The 13,385-nt window shown below is 43.7% G+C and overlaps 1 protein-coding gene across 1 annotated transcript in view; it reads left to right on the plus strand.

The window, feature by feature from the left end:
• The first annotated feature begins 280 nt into the window (after window positions 1–280).
• Window positions 281–13,385, plus strand: part of MAP4 (microtubule associated protein 4) — a 200,329-nt gene continuing 187,224 nt past the window's right edge. The window contains exon 1 of the mRNA XM_034998405.1: window positions 281–431. The gene's annotated coding sequence lies outside the window, so the exon portion shown is untranslated. The remainder of the gene's footprint in view (window positions 432–13,385) is intronic.

Here is a 13,385-nt window from a genome sequence, read left to right on the forward strand (position 1 = left end):
AAGGAAGCGACGTCCACCACAGAGCCGCGGCGGCGGCCGGTCTACCTGCCGGCCGCCCGGGCGCTAGCAGACGGGAGGCGGGAGTCTGAAGCCCCCATGCGTACCTCGCCCCCAACGGCCCTCCGCTCGCGCCGCTACCACGGCGAGGTCGAGGCGGCGGGGCCGGCGCCCATTGGCCTGCCACAGCCCTCCGCCCGCCCCCTCGCCTCGCTTATTGGTCGGAGCAGCGGCGCCCGCGGGATAGGCGGTGGCGGCGCCACTCCCTCGCGCCGGCCCTCAAGAGGGCGACGAGGAAGCGGCCGCCTCCCTGCGCCCCGCCCCACGGGCTAGCTCGGTGGCTCCGGCTCCTCCCGACTTCTCCCGGCTCCTCCCGGCTCCTCCCGGGCCTCTCCCGGCTCCCTCCGGCTTCGGCTCCGGCGCGGCGGCGGCGGGTAGGTGCGGCGACAGGCGGGGCCCGATCGGAGGGGCGGCCTCCCCACTGTCCCGGGGGCTGCCCGAGCCGCGCCCCGCGGCCGCCCGGGACCCCGCAGGGCCCGCCAGAGGCGGGGAAGGGCGGTGGCCGCCGGGCTGGGGGCCTGCGGGCGTGATCTTCCGAGGCTTCGGGGCGCTCAGCGATCCGGGGGCCCCTCGGGGCGGAGCGGGCTGAGAGGACCAGGGCTTCGGGCGTCTGAAGCGTGGGGCCGAGCGGCAAGCGTCGGGCTGAGGATGGGGTTGCGCTCGCGGAGCGAGGGTCGGCTGCGGTCTGGGGCCCTGGGTGGGGCTCGGGGGCGTAGGAAAACTCAAAGGTCGTTCCGTGAGACTTCGGGGGGGTCAGTTGAGGTGGGGGTGATGTGAGCTAGAGAAAGTGCCCAGTCTGCGGTTACGGGCGGGGCTGAGGGGCGGTCTGGAGAACCGGGCCCCAGCCTGGGCTCCCGGCGCGCGTCCCCTCCGGCACTGTTGGGGGACTAGCGTGTGTCTGGCTGCGGGAGGGCGAAGCCGTCGCAGCAAGGGTGGGGATGGGAGGATTGGGACAGGGACCGGGAGGGGACAGTTGGAAACGTTACCCAGAACCGAGATTGTGATTTAGCACTTGGACCAGGTTCTCCGCTGGTGTATTGCCTGAGCTCTTTTTTGGTGAAATTACCTCGTGGGGGAACGTTGGGATTTTTTTGCTCCCATTCAGAAACGTGTAAATTAAATGCATTTGCTGCTTTGGGGAGGAGGCAGTCATTACGCTTAGGTTTGTGTTTTAGCACCCAGACCCGGTGTGAAGCGCGCTTCTCGGGAGGGTTAGTGTTACCCAGCTTTCTCCTGGAAACCCCCTTTCTCCTTTCCCTCCTCTGGTTCGGTTACACTATTGCTCCCTAGGGCCTCTCGATTCGCTCTCCCTGGCTGCATAGCATTGCAGTGTTTCTCTCTCTCTCTCTCTTTCTCTCTCTCTCTCTCTCTCTCTCTCTCTCTCTCTCTGTGTGTGTGTGTGTGTGTGTGTCTCCCGCCCGTTTCCCTGCTGCTGCGCTTTTGGCAACTGCCTCTGCTCTTTCCCAGGGATGGTTGTGGCATTGCATCAGGGGATATTTGTGCTTGTAATTTGCTCACTCAGCCCAGGAAGAGGGAGAATAGTATGCTGCAGAGATGGGAGGGGGGTGCCGTCAGCTCGGCTGGGTAGGCAGAGAAATGGGTGTGGTGAGGGAATACAGCTGCTCTAGGCCTGTAGGGTAACACTGCCCAGTCATCAGCTCAAAGAGATTCAAAGAGCAGCAGCAACAGCTATTTTTATAAATCAGTCCTGAATCCAAGCTGAGCACATGGATTTAGAGTGAACAGTTGTCATGCTCTAACTATTACCGGCTGGGTGTTTGGTAGACAACATTGGAGTTGCTAAGTGAGTACAGTGCAGCAGGTACTTTACTTGCAACTTTTAAACTCTGCTCCTCTCACCTCTCTGGGACGGGACCTCTCTCTTCAGGGGGTGTCTTTCCAATGCAGTGCTTTGATGGTCCAGACTCCTCCTTTTCAAGTGAAATGTTTCTGTATCAGTGGTAGTCTTCCTCTCCAGTTTGGCTTAAAAATAATAAAGCTGTCACCTTTTGAGCACTTGCCATCTTCCAGGGACTAATTGTAGGTATTTGTTTACAGATGGGGAAATTGAGACTGACAAGAATAAGAGGTCACACAGATAGTTATGTGGCAGAACTGGCATCCACATCAAGGTCTCTCTGACCCCCCCTCCCCCCAGTTTAGAAACGTGAAATTTTTGGTTCACACAGGAGTGACTCAAGCGCTTGAGAATTTATTCATGCAAAGTAATCTCACCAGAGACTGATTAGCCAGATACCAGTTTATTTACACCGAAAGTATAAAGTGCATGTACACAATTGGAATTAATTATCCGCTGGCTAGGACGCCTCCTTTGTTTCTGGGCAGCCAAATCAGTAATAAAAAGGCAATTGATTATAGAATGGGAACTAAGGGCCCTGGATGTTCTTAGGGGATGTTTTAATCAAATTACTGAATCCTGGTGAGTTTCCCTTCTTTTCCATTGTATGAACAAATACATTAGTGTTTGACAGTGCTGGGAAGATTCTAAGAACATTTTCCCACCCTGTCTCAGTGTTGTTTTTTTTTTAAGTCATCTCTTGAAATATTTGTCATCTCAGCCTATTTAACCTGTGTTAAGATTCTCAAATTTACAAGCAAGTTTACATTACATATTAAAAAGTCATTTTCCATTGTTTGCTGACATTGAAGGAAGCACCTGGATTTTCTTATGTCCAGGTGGCTTAGCTCTGTTTTTAATTTTTCTTGAGGATATGAAAACTTTTTAATTACATACTCTGGCTTTCAGGGGAGAGTAGGACAGGTTTCCCAAGCTTGCTTGAAATGGTTTGAGAGCTGGGAAAGATACTGCCTTGTGGTTTTAATTTTGGTTATAGGGTGGGGGTGTTTGTGGAAGTGAGTGTTCCCTTGTGTGAAGGGGGGACTTGTGTAATCAAGATAGGTGACTTAGCTTTATTTTTTTAAAGATTTTTTTAAAATTTATTTGACAGCGGGAGAGCACAAGCGGAGGGAGTGGCAAGCAGAGGGAGAAGCAGGCAGAAGCAGGCTCCCCGCTGAGCAGGGAGCCCGATGTAGGGCTCGATCCCAGGAATCTGGGATCATGACCTGAGCTGAAGGCAGACGCTTAACGTACTGAGCCACCCAGGCGTCCTGGTGACTTAGCTTTAGTCAGAGAGTTCTTCCTGATTTCAGTGTCTTGTTCTTTTTCCCCAACTGATCCATCCTTTGTCTCTTTTTTTTTTTTTTTTTGAAATTTCTGCTGTTGACCCTTCAAATTTAGGGCATCTTCCTCCTCCTCCTTCTCTTCCTTCTTCTCCTCCTCTTTTTTTTTCCTTCTTCTTCTTTTAAAAATTATTATTATTACTATTTTTAAGTAATCTCTACCCCCAACATGGGGCTCAAACTCAGGACCCCTGAGATCAAGAGTGCATGTTCGGTCCACCAACTGAGCCAGCCAGGCGCCCCCCTTCTTTTTTTAAATACTAAGCATGGTTAGTTGATGTGTAGATTTTATTTTCCCTTAAAAAGCAAGAAAATCTGAGGAACATTTTGACCTAATGGAAGTCATTGGTGGTTCATTTGATTTGGTAATTTGAAAAGGAAACCGAGTAAATATCACAAATTTCACTTTGTTCTTCTAAATGGCACTTTTAGAACCAGGTTTTTGTGGACTTAACTGCTAGGAATGTGTTGAGGACAATTATGGTCAAGAAAGGGGATAAAGCAAACTGACATATATGAGGGATCATATTCACCACCTTTTTAGAGCTCTCTGGGCTAATCTCTCGACACAGACCTAATGGGAATTGTTTTGTATGCCATTACATTTTTGTTTAATTTATTTTTGAGAGAGAGACAGAGTGCGCATGTGCGAGGTGGGGGTGAGGGCGAGGAGAGGGGGAGAGAGTGTTTTAAGCAGACGCCAAGCTGAGTGCCAAGGGATCCAGGGCTCTGTCTCACCACCCTGAGATCACGACCTGAGCCGAAACTAAGAGTCCGAGGCTTAACGGACTGCACCACCCTGGCGCCCCTGTATGTCATTAAATTTTTGAGCTTGAAAGTCAATCCAGTTTACTTTGGTGTTTGTTTATACCGTAGAAAAGTTAATCTTACTTAAAAAAATTTTTTTTGGATTATTTATTTGGGAGAGAGCACGTGTGTGCATGGAGGTGTACGGGAGAGAGAAAGAGAGAATCCGGTGGCTCTATCTTAGGAACCTGAGATCACGACCTGAGCTGAAACCAAGAGTCTTGATGCTTAACCGACTGCGCCCTCCAGGCGCCTGGAAATGTTAATCTTCTCGCGGTAGAACTTCTTATTGGTTTGCATGTATTTCAATTTCTTTTAAAATGTATTGCTTTTCCTCACTTTCTTTCTGACTTTACAAGAAGGCAGTTTAAAAAATATTTTATTTTGAAATAATTTTAGATTTACAGAAGATTGTAAAGATAGTACAGAATTTCCATATAATCTTTTTTTTTTTTTTTTTTAAAGATTTTATTTATGGGCGCCTGGGTGGCTCAGTTGGTTGAGCGACTGCTTTCGGCTCAGGTCATGATCCTGGAGTCCCGGGATCGAGTCCCGTCGGGCTCCCTGCTCGGCGGGGAGTCTGCTTCTCCCTCTCCCGCTCCTCCCTCTTGTGCTCTCTCTCTCTCTCACTCTCTCTCTCAAATAAATAAATAAAATCTTTAAAAAATATATTTTATTTATTTATTTGACAGAGCGAGACACAGCGAGAGAAGGAACACAAGCGGGGGTGGGGTGTGGGAGAGGGAGAAGCAGGCTTCCCGCAGAGCGGGGAGCTTGATGCGGGGCTCGATCCCAGGACCCTGGTATCATGACCTGAGCGAAGGCTTAACGACTGAGCCACCCAGGAGCCCCAGAATTTCCATATAATCTTTACTTAATTTTCCTTAATGTTAACATCTTATATAGTGATACATTTATTAAAATTAAAAAGTCAATATTAGTTTAATATTATTTTAACTAAATTACAGGCTTTCCTCTCATTTCACTAGTTCTTCCCCAGTGATACCCTTTTTCTATTACAGGATCTGATCCAGGATACCACATTACATTTAGGTGTCCTGTTTCCCTAGTTTCCAACAATCTGTGACAGTTTCTTAGTCTCTGCTTGCCTTTTTCTCCTTGACACCTTTGAAGAGTAGCAGTCGGTTATTTGTAGAATGTTCCTGAATTGGGTTTTCTGATATTTTGTCATGATTAGCCTGAAGTGAGGCATTTCGGAGAAGAGTACCATAGAGATGGTATGTCCTTCTTGTCACGTCATATTGCATATCAGGGGATACCTGATAGCAATGTGACTTACTACTGATGTTAACTTTGATAACTTGATTAAGGTAATATTTGCCTGGTTTCACTAAAGTGACTATTTTTCCATTTCCTTACTTTGTTAGAAGCTAGAAACGAGTCACCAAGTCAAGCCCATTTCTGGAGGAAGGGAATTAATTAAGCTCTACCTCCTGAAGGGATGAGTATCAAAGAATTTGTGAGCCTGTGTTAGAATCACCCACAGTAATGAATAAATGTTTTGGGGGAGGTTCTGTGAGGTTACACAAAGATCTTAAGTTTGATCCACGAATTTTAGCATTTATCGGTGAAAATTGCCTGCAGCAGCAATTAGTGTGTAATTGTTTGAATTTCTGTTTCCCTCATTCCTTCTACATTATTTGGAATTCTTCTGATGGGAAGATTTGTACACGACTCTCCCCCAATTTATTTACTTACTCATTTGTATCAGTATGGATTCATGACAATTTATTTTTTCCTTTGGGTTGTAATCCAATACAGTACTTTGTTGCTCACATTCTTCTGGCTTTGGCCATTTGGCACCTATGTTCTTTTGATATGTCCCCCTTTTCTTTTTTTGGAGCTTACTTTCTGATGCTGCAAGATGCTCCAGTCTCATCTTGTATTTTCACTGTCTCAGCCCCCAGAAGAATCAGCCATTTTTCCAAGGAGCCTTGGTTTCTTTTATTGGAGAAAAATATTTAGAAACCCAGATCTAGTTTCTAAATGAAATGGATGTACTCACTGCTACTGGGCTGTCACTGCTTTAGGTCGTCTTAGAGGGCAGACCTAAGAAATACATGTATCTATACTGACCCAGGTACACACGTATCTATGTTTATTTCCGTATCTATCAGTATATACATATGATGCGGTCATACTGGTCTCTCTGACTCTAGTCCAGTACCACAAGTTCATTCTAGCATTCCTCTCCTTGCTTATTAGTAACTTTTTTCTCTGACAGTGAGAAACTTGGCTCTTGTTATTTATAATAGATTTACTTAACTGTTCAACCTCAGTGTATGTGTAAAATAGGAAAATGCAGTTTTCATTATCATAATAAAGTAAATTTCCAAAGCATTTTGCACTTGTTAACTAATTTAAATTATACTCCTATAATATTGATATTTTAAATTACTGTTTTTCAGCTTAAGTGGAGAGGTGATATCATTTGCCCTTGGCCAAACAGGAAGTGAGTGATTGCAGCTGGAATTGATGACCTATTCTCACTCCCACTGCTAGCTTGATCCCAAGCAAATCAGTCTCCTCATATCAAGTACCTTGACTAACAAGTCAACCTTTGTCCCTTCTTGGTGGGATTACTCCCTTTAATTAAAGAAGTTCCTGGTTTTTAGATTTTTTTTTTTTTAACTTTTGACAGTGTTGACAGCAAGAGTAATTCCTTTTTGGAATTATTTTGTCCCACTTAAGTTTTTTCCAGACTAAACAGTTTTTTCCCCCAGCCACCTCTTATGAAATGTGCTTTCTAAACCTTTTACTATGTGGGGCATCTCCTGTGGATGTGCTACAGTTTGTCAGTTTGTCAGATACGGTCTGATCCGGGTATTGTGTTAGGCCCTGGAAATGAAGTATTTAAGGAATTCAAAATGACCACTTCCCTGGGGAGCTTACCACTTCGTTTCTACCATTGCTGCTTTACAATAATTTCTTCTTTCTTTCAATATCCACTTTTTAGTGTTGGTTTATACTTGTCTGGTAGTATGCTCCCTTCTAGGTCTTTTTCTCTAGAGCTGCTGTTAACCCAAGTCTTCATTCTTTCTCTCTCTCTTTTTTTTTTAAAGATATTATTTATTGGGGCGCCTGGGTGGCTCAGTCGTTAAGCGTCTGCCTTTGGCTCAGGTCGTGATCCCAGGGTCCTGGGATCGAGCCCCGCATCGGGCTCCCTGCTCGGCGGGAGGCCTGCTTCTCCCTCTCCCACTCCCCCTGCTTGTGTTCCCTCTCTCGCTGTGTCTCTCTCTTCAAATAAATAAATAAAATCTTAAAAAAAAAAAATATATTATTTATTTATTTGACAGAGACACAGTGAAGATTTTATTTTTAATCTCTACACCCAACGTGGGACTTGAACTCAGAACCCCAAGATCAGGAGTCGCATGCTCTCGGCACCTGGGTTGCTCAGTTGTTTAAGCATCGGACTCTTGATTTTTGCTCAGGTCATGATCTCAGGGTCCTGAGAATGAGCCCTGCATTGGGCTGAGCTCAGCAGGGAGTCTGCTTGAGATTCTCTCCCTCTCCCTCTGCCCCTCCCCCTGCACTCCCGAGTGTGCACGTGCTCGCTTGCTCGCTCTCAAATAAATAAATAAAATCTTAAAAAAAAAGTTGCATGCTCTACTGACTGAGCCAGCCAGGTGCCCCTGAGATATTTTACATCTTAAGCTCTGAAGGCACAGCTAGTTTGTTCATTTTTTTTTTAATAAAGATTTGTTAATTTATAGAATGAAAAATTTAGGGGAGATTGAGGATAGTAATGAGTGGGAATAGAAGTTAGAGGCCCTTAAGAAAAATGTTGCTTCCTAAAGTGACTCCTCTGAGTTTTTTTTGTTGTTATTGTTTTTTTTTTTTTTAAAGATTTTATTTATTTATTTGAGAGAGAGAATGAGATAGAGAGATCCCTGCCGAGCAGGAAGCCCGATGCGGGACTCGATCCAGGGACTCCAAGATCATGACCTGAGCCGAAGGCAGTCGCTTAACCAACTGAGCCACCCAGGCGCCCCTTTTTTGTTGTTGTTAAACTGCTGTTTAACTGCTGTCTTTGTTAAAAAGAGATTCTTTTTTTTTTTTTTTTTAACTGTCTGTAATTCTTGATCAGATGTTCATTTGTGTTAACCCATATTCTCTGTGAGGAATAGAAATACACTGGGAGGATTCAAGAGAGCCCTTATTCATCTTCTTATAGATAGAACATATTTTCATTGAAATAGTTTGTACTGGTGTGTAAATGTTCCTTTGGGTGACAGGTAAGTGATTTATTTCTTTTCTTTTCTTTTCTTTCTTTCTTTCTTTCTTTCTTTCTTTCTTTCTTTCTTTCTTTCTTTCTTTTTTCTTTCTTGACAGGTAAGTGATTTCTGAGTTTAGGGAGGAGTGGGGAAGCGGAGCGGGGGGGCGGTAAGACAGACTTTTTTCCCTTGGTATCAGCTGTAAAAAGCCTTTCTGATCATTTTCTTAGTCTCCTCATGTATTTCTCTTTGGTGTTTTCATGAGTATGTATCTTTGGGCATATGTTATTCCATATTTAAAAAAATTTAAGGTATAATTCACATACAATAAAATTTACCATTTTAGAATATACAAGTCATTTTGGGTTTTGGTGTATTCAGTGTTGTGTAACCATCACCACTATATAATTCCAGACCATTTGCATCATCCCTAAAAGAAATCCCAAACCCATTAGCAGTCACTCCCATCCACCCCATCCACCCCTTCCTCTCCTCCCCGCCCATCTTTGGCAACCAGGAATCTAATTTCTGTTGATGGATTTGCCCATTCTGGGCATATTCTATAAATACAATCATATAATATATAGCCTTTTGTCTCTGGATTTTTTCATTAGCATGTTTTCAAAGTTTGTCCATGTAGTAGTATGTATGAGTACTTCATTCCTTTTTTTTTTTTTTTTTAAGATTTATTTGAGAGAGAGCATGCACATGAGCGCTCAGGAAGGGGAGAAGCAGAGAGAGAGGGAGAGAGAGAGAATGTCAAGCCGACTTCACTGAGCATGGGGACTGACGTGGGGCTCGATCTCATGACCCTGAGATTATGATTTGAGCCAAAACCAAGGAGTCAGAGGTTTGACTGAGCCACCCAGGTGCCCAAGTACTTCATTTCTTTTTACGGCTGAATAATACTCCATTGTATGGGTATACCTCATTTTGTTTATTCTTTCAAAGGTCGGTTGTTTCCACTTTTTAGCTATTATGAATAACGCTGCTGTGAACATTTTTCTTTTTTTAGAGAGGGAGGGAGGGAGCGGGGGAGAGAGAGAGAGCGCGCGCGCGCACCCTCCCGTGCCCTCGAAGTGGGGGTTAAGGCAGAGGGGGAGGGAGAGAGAGAATCCCAAGCAGGCTCCACGCCCAGTGCAGAGCTCAGTCTCATGACCCTGAGATCATGAGCCAAAACCAAGAGTCAGATGCTTAACTGACTAAGCCACTCAGGTGCCCCAATGCTGCTGTGAACATTTGTGTACAAGTTTTTCTGTGGACATACGTTTTTATTTCTCAGGTATGTACCTAGGAGTGGATGGAATTACTGGGTCATATGGTAACTCTATGTTTAACCTTTTGAGGAACTGCTAGACTGCTTTCCATAGTGGTCACACCATTTTATGTTCCCATTAGCAGTATATGAGGGTTCCAGTTTTTCTATATCCTCACAAACACTTGCTATTATGTCTTTTTTTTAAATTTGTTTTTATTGTATACCATATCCATTAATGTGTCTACTCTGAGATAGTTTAACCTATCCAGATTTAATCTGTCTTTAGATGAAAAGCTTGTCTTACAATGGCTATGACAGTCATATCCTTGACTTGGTACTGGCTAGGTTTGAATTTTAATAGCTTAAAGTTGTTCAAAACATTTCTCAGTTATCATTTACTACTTAGGCTTGAAATGAATCTTCTAGATTTGTTAGTCACTTACTGCTCACTGGTCAGTTCTGTTCATTTGTCTCTCATTCCTTCCTCTGTTACTATTATTTTAACCTTTTGAACCCATTCATCTATTTTTCCCACCCACCACCTCTCTGCCTCTGGCATCCACCAATCTGTTATATGTCTTCAATTCCATCCAGTGGGTGTGCAGTGATATGTCATTGTGATTTTGATTTTCCTGATGATTGATGTACTTATTGGCTATTTGTAGATCTTTTTTTTTTTTAAGATTTTATTTATTTGAGATAGAGAGAGAGAGAGAGAGAGAGACGGAGCACAGGCAGGGGGAGGGGCAAAGGGAGAGGGAAAAACAGATTCCCCACTGAGCAGGGAGCCCAATGCAGGGCCCAATCCCAGGACCTTGGGATCATGATCTGAGCCGGAGGCAGATGCTTAAGCGACTGAGCCACCCAGGCACCCCTGTAGGTCTTTGAAGAAATGTGTATTAAGGTCCTTCGCTCATTTTGAATTAGGCTTTTGTTTTTGTTTTTGAATTTTAAGAGTTCTTTATATTTTACAAATTCCTTATCAAATATGTGATTTGCAAATATTTTCTCTATTTTGTAGGCTTTTTCATTTTCTTATAGTATCCTTTGAAGCATAAAACTTTCTAATTTTGATGAAGTCCACTTCACCTGTTTTTTCCATGGTTGCTTGAGCTTTAGGTCTCACATCTAAAGGTCCCTTGCCTACTGCAAGAGCACAAAGATCTCTGCCTGTTTTTCTTTCACGAGTTTGGTAGTTTTAGGTGTTACATTTAGGCTTTGTGTGCATTTTGAGTTATTTATTTATTTTTTTCTTTTATTATTTATTTATTTTTATTATTATTTTTTTAAGATTTTATTTATTTATTTGAGAGAGAGAGAATGAGAGAGCACATGAGAGGGGGGAGGGTCAGAGGGAGAAGCAGGCTCCCCGCTGAGCAGGGAGCCTGATGCGGGACTCGATCCCGGGACTACAGGATCATGACCTGAGCCGAAGGCAGTTGCTTAACCAACTGAGCCACCCAGGCGCCCCAAGGCGCCCGAGTTATTTTTTATATATGGTTTAAGTTAGGGGTCCAAATTATTTTTTTGCATGTGGATATCCAGTTCTTGTACCATTTTTTGAAAAGACTTGTCTTTTTTCCTTTGAATTGTCTTTGGCACTCATTTTTATTTTCTTTTTTAAGATTTATTTAGCATGCACAAGAGGAGGGGAGGGGCAGAGAAGGGAGGAGAGAGAGAAGCAGACTCCCTGCTGTGTGCGGAGCCCCACACGGGGCTCAATCCCATGACCCTGAGAGCCTGACCTGAGCTGAAATTAAGAGTTGGACACTTAACTGACTGAGCCACCTAGGTGCCCTGGCACTCATTTTGAAAGTCTGTTGATCTTCGACGTAGGGGTTTATTTCTGGATTCTCAGTTCTGTTCCGTGGACTTACATGTCTGTCTTTGTGCCAGTACCATACTGTCTTGATTACTGTAGACATTGTTGTGTGTTTTGAAATCAAGAACTGTTAGTTCTCTAACTTTGTTCTTCCTTTCAAGATTGTTTTGTCTATGCTGGATCCCATGCATTTCCATATGAACTTTAGGATCAGCTTGTCGATTTCTGCATAAAAGGCAGTTGGAATTTTGACAGGGACTGCATATTTATAGATGAACTTGGAGCATATTGACATCTTAACAATGTTGTCTTTCAATCCATGAACATGGAATGTCTTTACATTTATTTATTTTTTTCCTTCTCTTTCCTTTTTAAAGATTTTATTTATTTATTTGACAGAGAGATAGCGAGAGCAGGAACACAAGCAGGGGGAATGGGAGAGGGAGAAGCAGGCTTCCTGCTGAGCAGGGAGCCTGATGTGGGACTCGATCCCAGGACCCTGGGATCATGACCTGAGCTGAAGGCAGATGCTTAATGACTGAGCCACCCAGGCTCCCGTCTTTACATTTATTTATGTCTTCTTTAATTACTCTCAATAATGTTTTATAATTTTCAATGGACGAGGCTTGCACTTCTTTGATTAAATTTATTGCTAATCACTTTTTTCTTTTTGATGCTGTTGTAAATGGAATTGTTTTCTTAATTTCATTTTCTGATTGCTAATTGCTAGTGCATAGAAATACTACTGATTTTTTTGTGTGTTCATCTAGTGTTCTGCAACCTTGCTGAACTTGTTTATTACCTGTAATAGTTTTGTATATGTGTGAATTCCTTTGGATTTCTTTTTAAAATTTTTTATTTATTTTATTTTTAGAGAGAATGAGAGCTTTGGTGGGGTGGGGGGCAAAGGGAGAGGGAGAGAGAATCTCAAGCAGACTCCCTGGTGAACATGGAGCCCAATGTGGCACTTGATCTCACAATCCTGAGATTATAACCTGAGCCAAAATCAAGAATTGGATGGTCAACCAACTGAGCCACTTAGGCGCCCCTTCCTTTGGATTTCTGCATTGGATTTACTTATATATACCTTTCTACTGTGTTGAGATCCTCTTGAATAGTCTCTTGAATTCAGAGACTGTGTCTTGTATTTAATTTCTCTTTCTCTGTTACCAACTGTATATTCAATTAACACTGGTATAAAACTGCCATTGTAGAGGAATTCATTGTAGCATAATGTCATAGAAAATGGCACAGAGGGGGGCGTCTGGGTGGCTCAGTTGGTTAAGTGACTGCCTTCGGCTCAGGTAATGATCCTGGAGTCCCTGGATCGAGTCCCGCATTGGGCTCCCTGCTTGGCAGGGAGCCTGCTTCTCCCTCTGACCCTCCCCCCTCTCATGTGCTCTCTGTCTCTCTCATTCTCTGTCTCAAATAAATAAATAAATCTTAAAAAAAAAGAAAAGAAAAGAAAATGGCACAGAGGGAAAGTGGAGTATTGTTAAGACTATTTTACCTATTATAAAATGTTTCCTGAGGTCCAAAAAAGTTAAATCCTCTTACTTCTATGTCTTCTTCTCTGTACACTTGCCTCTAATTACCCTTTGTTACTGGAACTCAGAAATAGTTCTTTTTTTTTTTTTTAAGATTTTATTTATTTATTTGAGAGAGAAAGAATGAGAGACAGCATGAAAGGGAGGAGGATCAGAGGGAGAAGCAGACTCCCTGCTGAGCGGGGAGCCTGATGTGGGACTCGATCCAGGGACTTCAGGATCATGACCTGAGCCGAAGGCAGTCGCTTAACCAACTGAGCCATGCAGGCGCCCCCAGAAATAGTTTTTATTATAAACTTCAGTGCCTTGGAATAGGAACCTTAATTTGATTTTATGTATCCTCTAGGGAAACGTGTCCGTCCTTATTCAAGAATAGTTCTTCGGGGGCGCCTGGGTGGCTCAGTCATTAAGCGTCTGCCTTTGGCTCAGGTCATGATCCCAGGGTCCTGGGATCG

Source organism: Mirounga leonina, unplaced genomic scaffold (assembly GCF_011800145.1).
Source record: "Mirounga leonina isolate KUSES-001 unplaced genomic scaffold, KU_Mleo_1.0 Mir_94, whole genome shotgun sequence".
Taxonomy (NCBI): domain Eukaryota; kingdom Metazoa; phylum Chordata; class Mammalia; order Carnivora; family Phocidae; genus Mirounga; species Mirounga leonina.